The sequence below is a fragment of the Pieris brassicae genome, chromosome 5 (assembly GCF_905147105.1).
Source record: "Pieris brassicae chromosome 5, ilPieBrab1.1, whole genome shotgun sequence".
Taxonomy (NCBI): domain Eukaryota; kingdom Metazoa; phylum Arthropoda; class Insecta; order Lepidoptera; family Pieridae; genus Pieris; species Pieris brassicae.
The window spans coordinates 21,130,757-21,143,245 of NC_059669.1; the positions used below are offsets into that span (position 1 = coordinate 21,130,757).

Here is a 12,489-nt window from a genome sequence, read left to right on the forward strand (position 1 = left end):
TTTGTAAAAAAAAACTAAATTAAAATACCAATATATCAATATAATAATTACTTAGTAACACACTCTGTGTTGTGGGTGGCCAAAAATATAAACAAAATTTAAAATAAAAACTAAAAATAACATGTAAAAGAATTATAATAAACACGTTAGAAGACCTTAAAAATGCTGTGAGTGATTTTGCGTATGTGTGAGTAGGATCTGTTTAGTACCGTCTCTTTTCATAATGGCGTAAACACAATTTGACAAAAAAAGACAAAAAACTCCTTTATTAAAAATAAATTAATTGACATTTATAATGTTACTAACGTTTTTATATTTTAACACATGAAGTTTAACCTTCCAGAATGGTGATTTTCTTTGTCTGTTTGATTATTTTGGTAAAGCAATTATGTGCTAATCCAACATACATTACAAAAATATCAAATTATATTTCCATATGTCCTTAATTAGAAGTAAGGTGTTTATGACTTGATAACATATCTAATTATGTTATTAATAGCGCATTAGGGTCAAATGACGTCACCGTTAATATTAAAAACGAAATTCCGTTACATTGCGTGATTATATAATCATTAACATTTGTGGTTTGTTACAATTCATGCTGAAATTTGTTTTCGATATGTAAATGTATTAAGAACTGAGAAATGAGCAGTGTTGGCCTAGTGACTTCAGCGTGCGACTCTCGTCCCTGAGGTCGTAGGTTCGATCCCCTACATTAGCTCGAATGGTGAAGAAAACATCGAGAGAAAACCAGCTTGCCTTAGAACCAAAATTACCCTTTTTCTAAACAAAAGTCATATTACTACTCTTAGGTTGACAAATGATTATCAAATCTGACGTCCAGACCTAAAAAAGGTTGTAGCGCCACTGATGATATATTAACTACAGTAGAGTTTTTGTACCGTGCAAAGGTTACGTCAGTACTTCAATATAGAATCGCCTGATGCTAAGTTGGCTCTAAAACTCGCTGCGAAGGCCTTTTAAGAACGCTTTTCTTGAAATTGTAACTAGAATTGCCCAATTCACTGGTTTAATAATAATAATTTTAATCATATTCTAGAGTATTTACAACATTATTATAATGATATTATAGCCACCAATATGCAGAGCTAGATTATAACTGGACTGTCAACGAACTCATCAGACAATTTCTATAGAAAATTACTTTAAAATATGATAAAATAAAATTACAAATTACGTAGCCGTAAAGCACAAATGATTGCGATAGATAAAAATCAACGAAAAAATGTTGCCACTCGTGAAAAATGGTAAATTCGTAGAAAAAACAGACGATTTGGAATAAAATTGCTAATGACTGAGGCCATTAAGTAAATTATTTTAATTATAACTTGCTGTTTCGTTTATTCATTTCGGTAATTGTTGAATGTGAAATAAGAAAGGTAAGTCTTTTTTTCTAAGAACGGGGCAGGAGGCTCATCTGAGGTTAGGTAATGCCCATGGACATTCTCAATGCCAGAGGGCTCGGCTTTTTAAGAATTGATACGCTCTTGAAGGAACACTGAATAGAGAAATAGTTCGGTGTTTGGGAGGAATAAATAGGACTTATGCAGATATATTAGATAAAAGATACTCCTGTGATAATGATATGAGAACTTAAGAAGGCGCAGGGTTAACCAGATACATGCACGAGGCGACTGTTTGTATTGAAGAACTCGTATAGCGGCCCTAAGCATCCGCTAATATATAATTTTGCAAGGCTCTATCAATTATTGTCGCTAAGACTGTTATCTATCTACTCCGCTCTCTGCCACCAAAAATTGGTCGTAATGAGAATCTTCCTTCCTGTCCTGTCAATTTCTGACAATATTTGCAGCACGCATTTTGTCAAATAAGGTTACATGAATGAAATTAAAAAAAATCCTATTGTAACAAAAGTCATTATTACTTAATACGCTGGTTAAGTATTTCTAAATTTTCTAATTTTCCGCGCAATTTTCTTTCATAAGAACCTTCTCCTGACGATAACAAACACAACAAAAAATTAATTAGCGAAATCGGTTAAGCCGTTCACGCGTGATGCCGTGACCAAGGAAAATAGGGATTAATTTATATAAATATATATAGATATTAAAAAAAAATAAAGAATAACAAATTATACTAATTTATATTAGCCTCTTTCAAATGACAGTTGGGAGTTGATACAAAATTAAACCGAATTAAACCCGTCCATTTTAAGACGTCTGTCTTAACGTGGCTACTGATCTTCAAATTTTGGAGGCGGCATGTTTGCACCACGCCATTATTATTTTATCTTTTTCGACCACTGTATGGATAATATTTTTTTATAAGACACTAATAATACACGATTGTGGAAATAGTAAATATTTTTTATACAAAGAACATTAAAAAAGACATTGAAATGAGAAGAAAAGAAAAGAGAGAAACAAAGACATTTTTAACAAATAAAGTTTTAATAAAATGTGATTATCAATGCCGAAACACACATATCATACAATTGAGCTATTATTTCAAACATATAGAACATTTTTAAATACACGGATGAATAAAGGTATATCACAACAAGTCAATCGATATTCCAGAACCGACTTAGGGACAAAGCGTACCTAATAGGCCGGCAATGAACTCGCACTCCTTGTATTACGGCTGTCCGTAAACCACTACAATACAATACATTAGAAACAATACGAGACTTACAGTTGTCCTTCTATCTACTAAATGTCTTTGGGGGGGGTGAGCAACTCAAGTGTTCTTCAGGAACTCGATTGTTTGTGGTGATATGTGCGATGGCGAAGGCTAAGGTTATTTGCGAAACCAAGGGTCCGTGTATTGCTTTATTATGTAACACTGGCAGAGCCTCTCACCTGATGTTAAGTAATACCGTCGCCTTTAGAAACTCACATTGCCAGAGAGCACGCAAATGCGAACTTTTAAGGATTGGTCCACTCAGCTCCTTACTAAATGCTGTTTACAGAGTTTAAAATAGGGATATTGTATATCTTATTACTTCGACATTATCGTATTGGATTAGTTTATGTTTTTCTAAATAAAAAATAAATAAACTATTTTATAACCGGTTTAAAGCTTTTTGTATTATAATAAACTTATAATTATTTTACATAATTTTAAATTCCCCGACGTTTCGCGTGCTTTACAGCGTGCGTGGTCACGGTGACATAATTATTTTACATATATATAAAATTTAGAATTATGTAAAATAATTATAAGTTTATAATAATATAAATAGCTTACATCCGGTTAAAAAATTGTTTTCATTCAATGTGTAAAAGCTATGTTAACCAAAGACAACAAATAAAGTTTAAGATTTGTCCCATAATTTTTCCGTTTCTCCCTATACCTTCTCCATGTGATCTCATTCCTGTCTCAGGGCAGACGGACGTCTGAATGGCGTCTCATTATCTTTAATTATATACCGATTCTTCACTGACCCCTGCAGATCGAGTATTTATCTACATTTTAATCTACATACATTAAAATCCATAGCAATTAGCATTAAAACAATTTATTAAAACATCTTATTGCCTTAAGCCGACATACATTATAACCAACAAAAGTCCGTTGTACTTACTTTTATTTGTAGACAGATCATAAGTCATCTTATTGCATATAATATCAATATTAAATATTTGTGATTTTACTCATATTACTAATATATACTAATACTTTTTAAGTTACTGTTTGTTATCAGCATGTCTCATTGTTCCGTCAAATGAGATCCTTATTTCGTTAAATTCGAGTCAATCTATCGGAGTATGTTATCACGGCAGATATAGATGGAGGAACTAAATAATAGATCCACATGGAAAGCACAGAAGGGCTCAGACCCTAAAAAGGGTCCATACTGGAGAACACGAATGGAACTAACAATAGCTAACGTAGACTAAGTGTATAATAACAAAACAAACACCCATTTCACTTGTAAATTATATAAAAAAGAATTAAAGTGTCTTTATTTTTATTATGGACTATTTATTGTTCAGTCGTATATATTTATTATAATAACTTATCTTTGTTATAGAATACATTCGCTATAATACACAGAACTAGTTATATATTCACGTTCTACATATTTCTTTACGTGGACAAATTTTCCACGTTTTCCGCCGCGTAATCGTATTGAAAGCGAACTTTAAGCTAGTGGAAAAAAGCTTCAAACAGACAATCTCTAGTACTCGGGGTAAAAAGGGGAACGCGGGCTAAAAAGCGTAATTATGTTGATTATTTAGGTCGTAATGCGACTGCCACCCTGTCATTAATCGCCCCCCTCCCCCCACACTCTTTATTATTTCGTTTCAATTATTTTTGTGATTATCTTTTTATAGCGGGCGCATTAAAACTCAAAATAACAGCGCATTAAAGATAATTTGAGAACACGAACTGTTATTGACACTTTATGGAGTAGCTCTGTGCCACTTCGGCGTTCTTTTTCGTCTGTGTTTGTCACGTTTAATTTGACAGTTACTCGAATGCTCTATTCTTACACAATTAAGGTGATCTATCAAGTTTCGTTTGTCAATACGAAACTTTATAGACACTAAGTATGACTCCCGTGTTATTTAATAAACAATGTATGCTAATATAATATAATTATTCACATGCTTATAAACTTGACTTAATGTCGTATAATCCCCAGATGGGGCAGAGGGCGTCCACAGTGAGTGTCCATCGGGTTCTTGAGCCTCGTATCTTAGCTTACTCTAGGTCGTTCCGGCTATCTTTGCCAGGTTTAGTTGGAATGGACACGCTTCCGCTTTTCTTACGGGTTCAAATCAAGCCTGCTTTGGAATATAATTGAAATCTCATCGGAGTTTATGGCCTATCCATTTCCACTTAAGTCACTTAAACTGCTGGCTAATCTCCGTAGCTCACTCTTATGAAGGTAGTTTTTCAAATACTTAATGACAGATTGAGTTTAGATTTTGTCAAGTCTACATGAACGGTGTTAAAACATATTTGCTTTGTTTTACTGGTTAAAACGCTCCGGGACGCCCAGATTTTTTATACATTAATTTAAAAAAACAATTCGATGATATGTATTTTGCTAACATTTATTAATGGCGTGAATCAGCAACTAAAATCAGTTTTTCATTAGTTCTTGGTGAATATATTAATCTTCGTCCATCGTTCCACCACCACCACTACTATGTCAACTGCTCAACGATGTATTTCCGAACAATTTTGACTTAGGAAAGAAATAAGCGTATTAATAATTAAAAGGCCGGCAACGCGAACACTCTACCGGTTTTGGCTCTAGTTAGATCAAAAAAATCTAGGTTTTTGATGTTGCCCGTTTCATAAACATAAAACTGCACTTACTTCTACCTCTTTAATAACATTTTATAATAATTAACTTCAAATTCAACTCGTTTTGAGTAGTATTAAAAAATTCCAAAGTTTATTTTAATCCCACCTGAAAATATCTATCAAAGCATTGAATAGCTTTGAGTTTTTAAGATTCTATTCATTCGAATTATTCTAAAGCATTAATAACAAATATAATTATAACGCGACGCGTGACTATTAACAATAGAAGTTGGATTTGCCAACCCTTATTCGTATTACTAATGAATCGCGGAATTCATTTAAAACTAGACTTTAATAGAAATTAATAAAGTTTAAAGTCGTATAAATATAGATATAAATGCATTATTATAAACCTTTATGGATGGGCAATTTTTATGATTGTGCTCGTACAGATGTATGAAATCGTTAAATCTTCGGCTTGGAGCGCCGGAGCACGATTTTCTACATTATAAACTTTAATTGCCTTATTGTTGCTTAAAATATTAATTGCATTTTAAACAATGCCTTTCCAATGGAAGAAATTTTAAGTGTTGATAGGGATTTCAATTATTGTTATTTATGATAATCCAAAATGGCGTGACGTATAATAAAAATAAATAAATATAGCCTTTATTCCAGTACTACACTACACTATGTCCATGGCCTTATGTTTTGCACTAGTATTGGACCTCTGACGGATTGAAGGTCTTCTCCAAATAGTTCCGTCTGCCTCTATGTCTCGCGATAATTTTTAAATTCTACCCCGCTGTCCCCTTTAATCCATTTTCCCAAGTTTCTATTGGGCGTCCTCTCTTCTTCCCAGAGTTTTCTTGACCGATAGCGTGACGTATATTGCGAACAATTAATAGAAATCAAGTTGTTACAACCAAATATACATCATTTGAAATTTTCATACCTATTGTCTTTTGTTAACATAACTTTTACACATTAAGAAAACACTTTTTAAACGGATTGAATTGACGTGACCATGCACGCTGTAAAGCACGCGAAACGTCGGAAAAAATTTATATTTAAAATTAAGTAAATAATTATAAGTTTATAATAATAATACATAGCTTCAATCCGTTTAAAAAGTGTTTTCTTATTTTCATATCTGTTGAAATCCTTTAATATTTTTATTTGCCCACTTCTTCAAACAATTTTAGCACTAGCTGACCCAGTGAATATTAGTTATAATATGTCATATATATAACCTATTTCTGTAAAATGTCTAGAAACAGAAAATTTTCTAACCCGTAAAATATGACCAAAGTGACAACTTTAAATTAAAAAAAAAGTTTTGAATCTAGAAACGAATAGATTATAGTTCATTAATATTAAAACCCATTAATTAGCTATCTTTAATATGCCAACATAGTCAAATCTTTTCCATGAAATTCAATAATGCGTATACGATAATCTGTGAAGAACTCCGCGCTTCAAATTGTCAGGTAAACACATGGCAACACGTTTCCACAGAGCATACAAACGTTATTTTATCTGTGCGCGGTTGCGTTTAAAAATTGAAAGTGGCAGTGCGAAAGCATGGAGCATTGATGTATCCGCTGATCTATTATTATATTTAGCGAACGTTAACTGGCCATCGGTGAAAGCGAAACCGTTTTCAATTGTTATCTCACTCGGCCGTTAATTGACCGATATTTGTAAATGTACGCGGGGTTAATTTTGTGTTTTAATCACGCTAGTTTTAACCGTTTACGGCTTGGGGTGATTCACCGTTCGACTTTCATTCTGTACGTTCATTTGACATGTTTAATTTATTTGTTACTATTTTATTGAGACGAAGCTATATAATAATAGTTATTTATTTTAACAGACAGTCCATATTGTGTTAGTAACAATATTGTCCCTAGTAGCTTTATATATTCAATCATAGAAAATATTCGTGACTTAGAAATAGGAAATTTAAAAACTGTTTCATAGTCTGTTGAAATACTCAAATTGAAACACGGTCTTTATAATAACTGTCCGTGGCGTAGCGTAAAAGCCTTAAGTGACACGCGATTAAGCTTTAGATGCATATTGAACTTTCAGTTGTTTATGGCTAATGTTAACTATTTTTTTTTATCTCCGAGGTGGAAATGCCATATACGCAAGCCCCACATTACCGAGGGCACAGTATGTGGGTCTCGACTCACTCCAGGCGTCTTCTCTGCTATACAAAGAGGGTGAGCAATACCCACTAGAATTCTGAACTTTTTATGAAACAACAATTCTGCCTTTCACAATTCTATAATATCAGTTCAAGTCAAATTTTCCTTTCTTGATTAATTTTTATTAATCAAAACCTTCGAAATGTCGATGTAACCAGAAATACATAATAGTTAATAGTGACATATAAACATATATAAATAATATAATTGGAATATGCTGTTTAAACTTAGGATAATCTAGGTTAAATAAAAAAAATATATACTTTATTGTTACCTATAATGTAGCTAAACTCGCTAAACAATTTAAAATAATAATAAGGAAAGCTTTTTATTTCCTGTTACACCGCTTATTCCTTGGTATATGAACTTTTTGGCCTCCATTTTACTTAAAATACAACTTATTCAATCACGGATTGAATATAAAAAGTCACTTATTATAAGCACTTCCTAAATTTTACTGAATTAGCCAATAAAATGTTTAAAAGCCCTGAGTATGTTAACGATTTGAGTTACTGGTTAAGCTAATTCTGTTGTATTCCGAGTGCGTCATATAATTTGACTGTAAATTATGCTTAAGTCGCAGCATTTCCTTGCAATTGTTGCCTTGATGTACACCATTAACTTTTGTTTTGGCTATAATACTTCAAAGAGCTAGGCTAATTTAAGCATCTAGACATAACATATTTAACTCAACCTATGTTAGTAAAAGAGAAAATGTATTAATTATATACATTTAATATTTAAACATGGTCCACTAACGTAACACATAGATACAAACCATGGCGTACAAAAACACAATACATATGCATCAAGGACAAGTGTGCAGAACATTTAAAGGGAAAGGTTAATATACATTAATAATAAAAGATATTAAAATAGATTAAGCAATACAATAGTCTACCACATTTAAAATAAAAATTGTGTTAGTTATACTCTAACAAATAAACAAAGAACGGAACAAGTGTAGTGAAAATACATAGCTAATGGGTGGATAATTCGTACGTTTGCATTACAAAAAAATCCCGGTAGATTCCTGAAGGCGCGTGCGAGAGCACTTGTCGCGCTCACGCCGCACAAAAGCCCTTATCCACTGCCCTTCCGCGTGTGTTCCCAATCACTTATACGAACACCATTGTTCTAAAATTATATATACGCGTGGCTCATTATTACATTTTTATTCACTGTTCTCCAATCCTCAACAAACACGTTCAATTAACAAAAATCACAATAACCTTATCAAAAATCGAGTGCCGAAAAATATAATTAGAAGGCGCGCGTAATTCTAATTTTGAATTCAAATTAAAGCCGCTTAATGCGCGGGAGCGACCCAGTAAAAAAAAGAGTTGACGAGTGCTCGCAGGGTGGTAATTTTTCATTAATTTAAGTTCACCATTCCCTGTTTTGTTTGCTTTTAATCGCATTTCTAATTAATCCCGTCGAGAATAACGTGACAACTGTCGACTATGGCGGCCATTTTTTTCGTGGGCCAGTATAGCAGATGTCGGCCGATTTCCATTTGTTTCTGAGATTAATGATTCGGTGCGATTGTGAATTTTTCCGGTCGGCTTTTGTTGTTTTAGAAGCAATTTGTCCGCTTACTGTAGAGAGCATTTGTTAAATGCCTCACAATGATATTGAACACAAGGGCTGAAACTCTAAAGCAATCTGAAATAGCAATCTCTTATATTATTTAAAATTGCCAGTAAAGTGTTTACACGTATACTTGGAAGTAAAAATATGTTTTTAAATACATTCACAGACATCATGGAACATTACGATCTAGCCTAACTTAAGACTAGTAAGTAGGATTATTAATCATAAGATATTGTCCAATAACACTACAGTCTCCATTAAGGGAAAGACACTGCACTATATTTCCACTTATGACTTTTTAACAATACTAACGGGTACTGACTCACAAAGAAGAGGTTCTATTAATGTGTGAACCGTTTTCTGTAATAATTTCGAATTGATATAAATATTATTAAATAAGTTTTGATTACACGATCAAAATTTGTTGTTTTTTATCTTCAACGCCATAGTTGGCTTCATTGAATAAGTGTTTATCTAAATTAAACTCTATTTCAAGGGTAAGCATAGAGCAGATCTCCGCTTGACTTACATCGTCCATTCTCGACAAATTTAACATGCACGGTTGGTTTTTTATTGTTCTTTTTAAGCGCACATCCCTCACGTAGCATTTTACTAGACAACAGACTACTGTTTTTGATTTTATACTAAACTAACGTAAGGGTAGTAAGAAGGGTAGATATATTGAATATTAATCGTTATAAATATAATATCGAATACATATTTTTAATTTATTTACGTTATTATATTAACGTTGTTTAGTTACTATGTAAGCTCAGGAAGAGGGCTACTTCACATCTATTACAATGTAATAAACTTCAACTTAAAGTATTCATCTTTTTGCGGGTAATCAGTCACAATTTTGAAAACTTATGTTTGATACTGACGTCACGTTTCATGTTCAAAATTCGTGATACACAGCTCCAGAGCCTAAGTAGATATAGCTGTTTTAACTTTTTACATCTCCTGTAAGATAATAAAACCCTGTACAGTATATTTTTTGTAAAGGACAAAACGTAAATGGAGAGCATCGCTTAGTATTTGGAATCGATTGGAAAAGCAATCAAACTCTAGTACCAATGTTTTTGATATTAAAATAGAGCTGCATAGATTTTGATTAGTCGAGAATAGAAAATAACTAACAGGAATACATGTATATAAATGTTAGATAGAAAAAGATATGTGTATTGTTATGAACAAATGTATTGACTGTTGACGGTAATATTTTATTGTCTTTATTCAATAGAGTTATGATCAGGGAGTTACAACATTATGCCATTGATCCCATATTAAACTGGCCGAAAGATAAAGGACATAATAAGTCCCCGGCTGTGCACCAATGGACTATTTATGTGCGCATTTAACATACGCTCGAACGGTGAAGGAAAACATCGTGAGAAAACCGGATTGCCTTAGACATAGGAGGCATAGGAGGCTGATCACAAGCTTGCATTTTACAAATGTTTATGAAACTGATACAGAAATCTGAGTCCCAGACCTGAAAAGGTGGTAGCGCCACTGATTTGTATTTCGTAATTTTAAATACACAAATTTTATTTATTCACACGATACAAAAACATACAAATTAAAAAAAGGTTACATAAGTAATTAGGCAACGGGTGGCCTTATCGCTAACAAGCGATTTCTTCCAGGCAACCCAAAATAGTATAATAATAACGAAACACGTCAGTAGACAATGTATAAAAAAAATTTCTAACACTTTATACTTCCAAGTGTACACATGGTCGAACACTATACCGGCAATTTCAAGTAATATCAACACAAAATAAATAGAGTTTTTTAAATAGATTTAGTATATTGGCATTTAGAAGATACTTTCCAGTCCGTACTGTTGCACATAGTATTGTCTTTTGTTAAAATAGTTTTTACACATTAAGGAAAACACTTTTTGAACGGATTAAAGCTATGTATTAGTGCGTGCGTGATCACCGTGACCACGCACGCTGAAAAGCACGCGAAACGTCGGAAAAAAATTAAAATTTAGAATTATGTAAATAACTATTCGTTTTAAACATAATACATAGCTTTAATCCGTTCAAAAAGTGCTTTCCTTAGTTAGATACTTGTTAAAACTGTTTGATAATAACAAAACTAATCCTCAACGAGAATTACGAACCTACAAAGTCACCTTTGCATGCATCTGTTAAAATTTCAAAGTTATTTCCATCGTCTCAACATCTTCATAGCGCCTTAGCTTATTTAAAATTTAATCTCGACTCTGCACCAAGAACAATGTTTATTAGAAATTTATAATTATAGCTATAGGGTGCTGCCAAAATACGCCTTACGTATTCGAGTACGTAAAGCCAGCCTTTATCGTCTACAGTGCACTATAAGTGTCTGGAGCCTGTAAATTTTCGCAGCGGCGATCTGCGGTCGGTCTTTGTGCTATTAATTTGTAATGTCCCCCTCACAGGCCGCCTAGAGTCGAGCAGGGGGTGGGTATCGCTGGATAGATCTAGGCATAACTAGTTTTGGATTTAAGATTTTCATCTTTGTTTATCTTGGTGTAGAGTTTATTAATATTGCATATAATTGTATTCGAGGTTAAGTTTTCTATAATATAAAAAAAGTCTGCTGTTATAAAATAGCTCCCATTGTATGCTAGACAAACCTCGTAGTCAATGCCAGATTTTACCAAAACTATTTTTTTTTAAATAGGGGGCAAACGGGCAGGAGGCTCACCTGATGTTAAGTGATACCGCCGCCCATGGACACTCTCAATGCCAGAGGGCTCGCGAGTGCGTTGCCGGCCTTTTAAGAATTTGTACGCTCTTTTCTTGAAGGAACCTAAGTCGAATTGGTTCGGAAATACTTCAGTGGGCAGCTGGTTCCACATAGCGGTAGTGCGTGGCAAAAATTGCCTTGAAAAACGCTCAGTCGTGGAACGTCGGACGTCGAGGTGAAACGGATGGAATTTTGTATTCTGCCTCGACGTCCGACGATGAAACTCAGCTGCGGGTAGTAATCCGAACAACTCCTCTGAACACTCTCCATGGTAGATGCGGTAGGAGATACAGAGTGAGCCCACATCTCTACGCAACGCCAAAGGATCGAGCTCATTGTAATCATATTTGTAATCGATGCTCCAAAAACCGTACCGGCAATGACTATGTAAACAACAAACAATAAAAAAAATCAAATGATGTTTATATCCTCAGATATATCTTCGGATCATATGGCATATCGAGTCCTTGCCGATCTTCAATGGGGGCCCGCGTTTCCGATAGGATTAAGCCAGACTTACTGCTCGGTCAGAAACACGGCGCGACGCAACCCCTCCCCCCACCGGCCTAGCCTCACCCCCCTATCACCCGGCGCATTAGGAGCAATCATATTCGACGGCCGCTACGTTTTGGCATCAGTTCGTATTGCTTAGGCCGGGCAGCTATTTGCAGAACAATGATTGGTAGTGTCTTAG

At 33.9% G+C, this 12,489-nt stretch overlaps 1 protein-coding gene across 5 annotated transcripts in view; it reads left to right on the top strand.

Annotated features, from left to right (window-relative positions):
- Window positions 1-12,489, top strand: part of LOC123709890 (POU domain, class 6, transcription factor 2) — a 118,921-nt gene that overhangs the window by 12,543 nt on the left and 93,889 nt on the right. Inside the window, exon 3 of one of the 5 annotated variants that reach the window (XM_045661483.1) lies at window positions 7,380-7,472. The exons of the other annotated variants lie outside the window; for them this stretch is intronic. The gene's annotated coding sequence lies outside the window, so the exon portion shown is untranslated. The remainder of the gene's footprint in view (window positions 1-7,379; window positions 7,473-12,489) is intronic. 5 annotated transcript variants of the gene reach the window in all.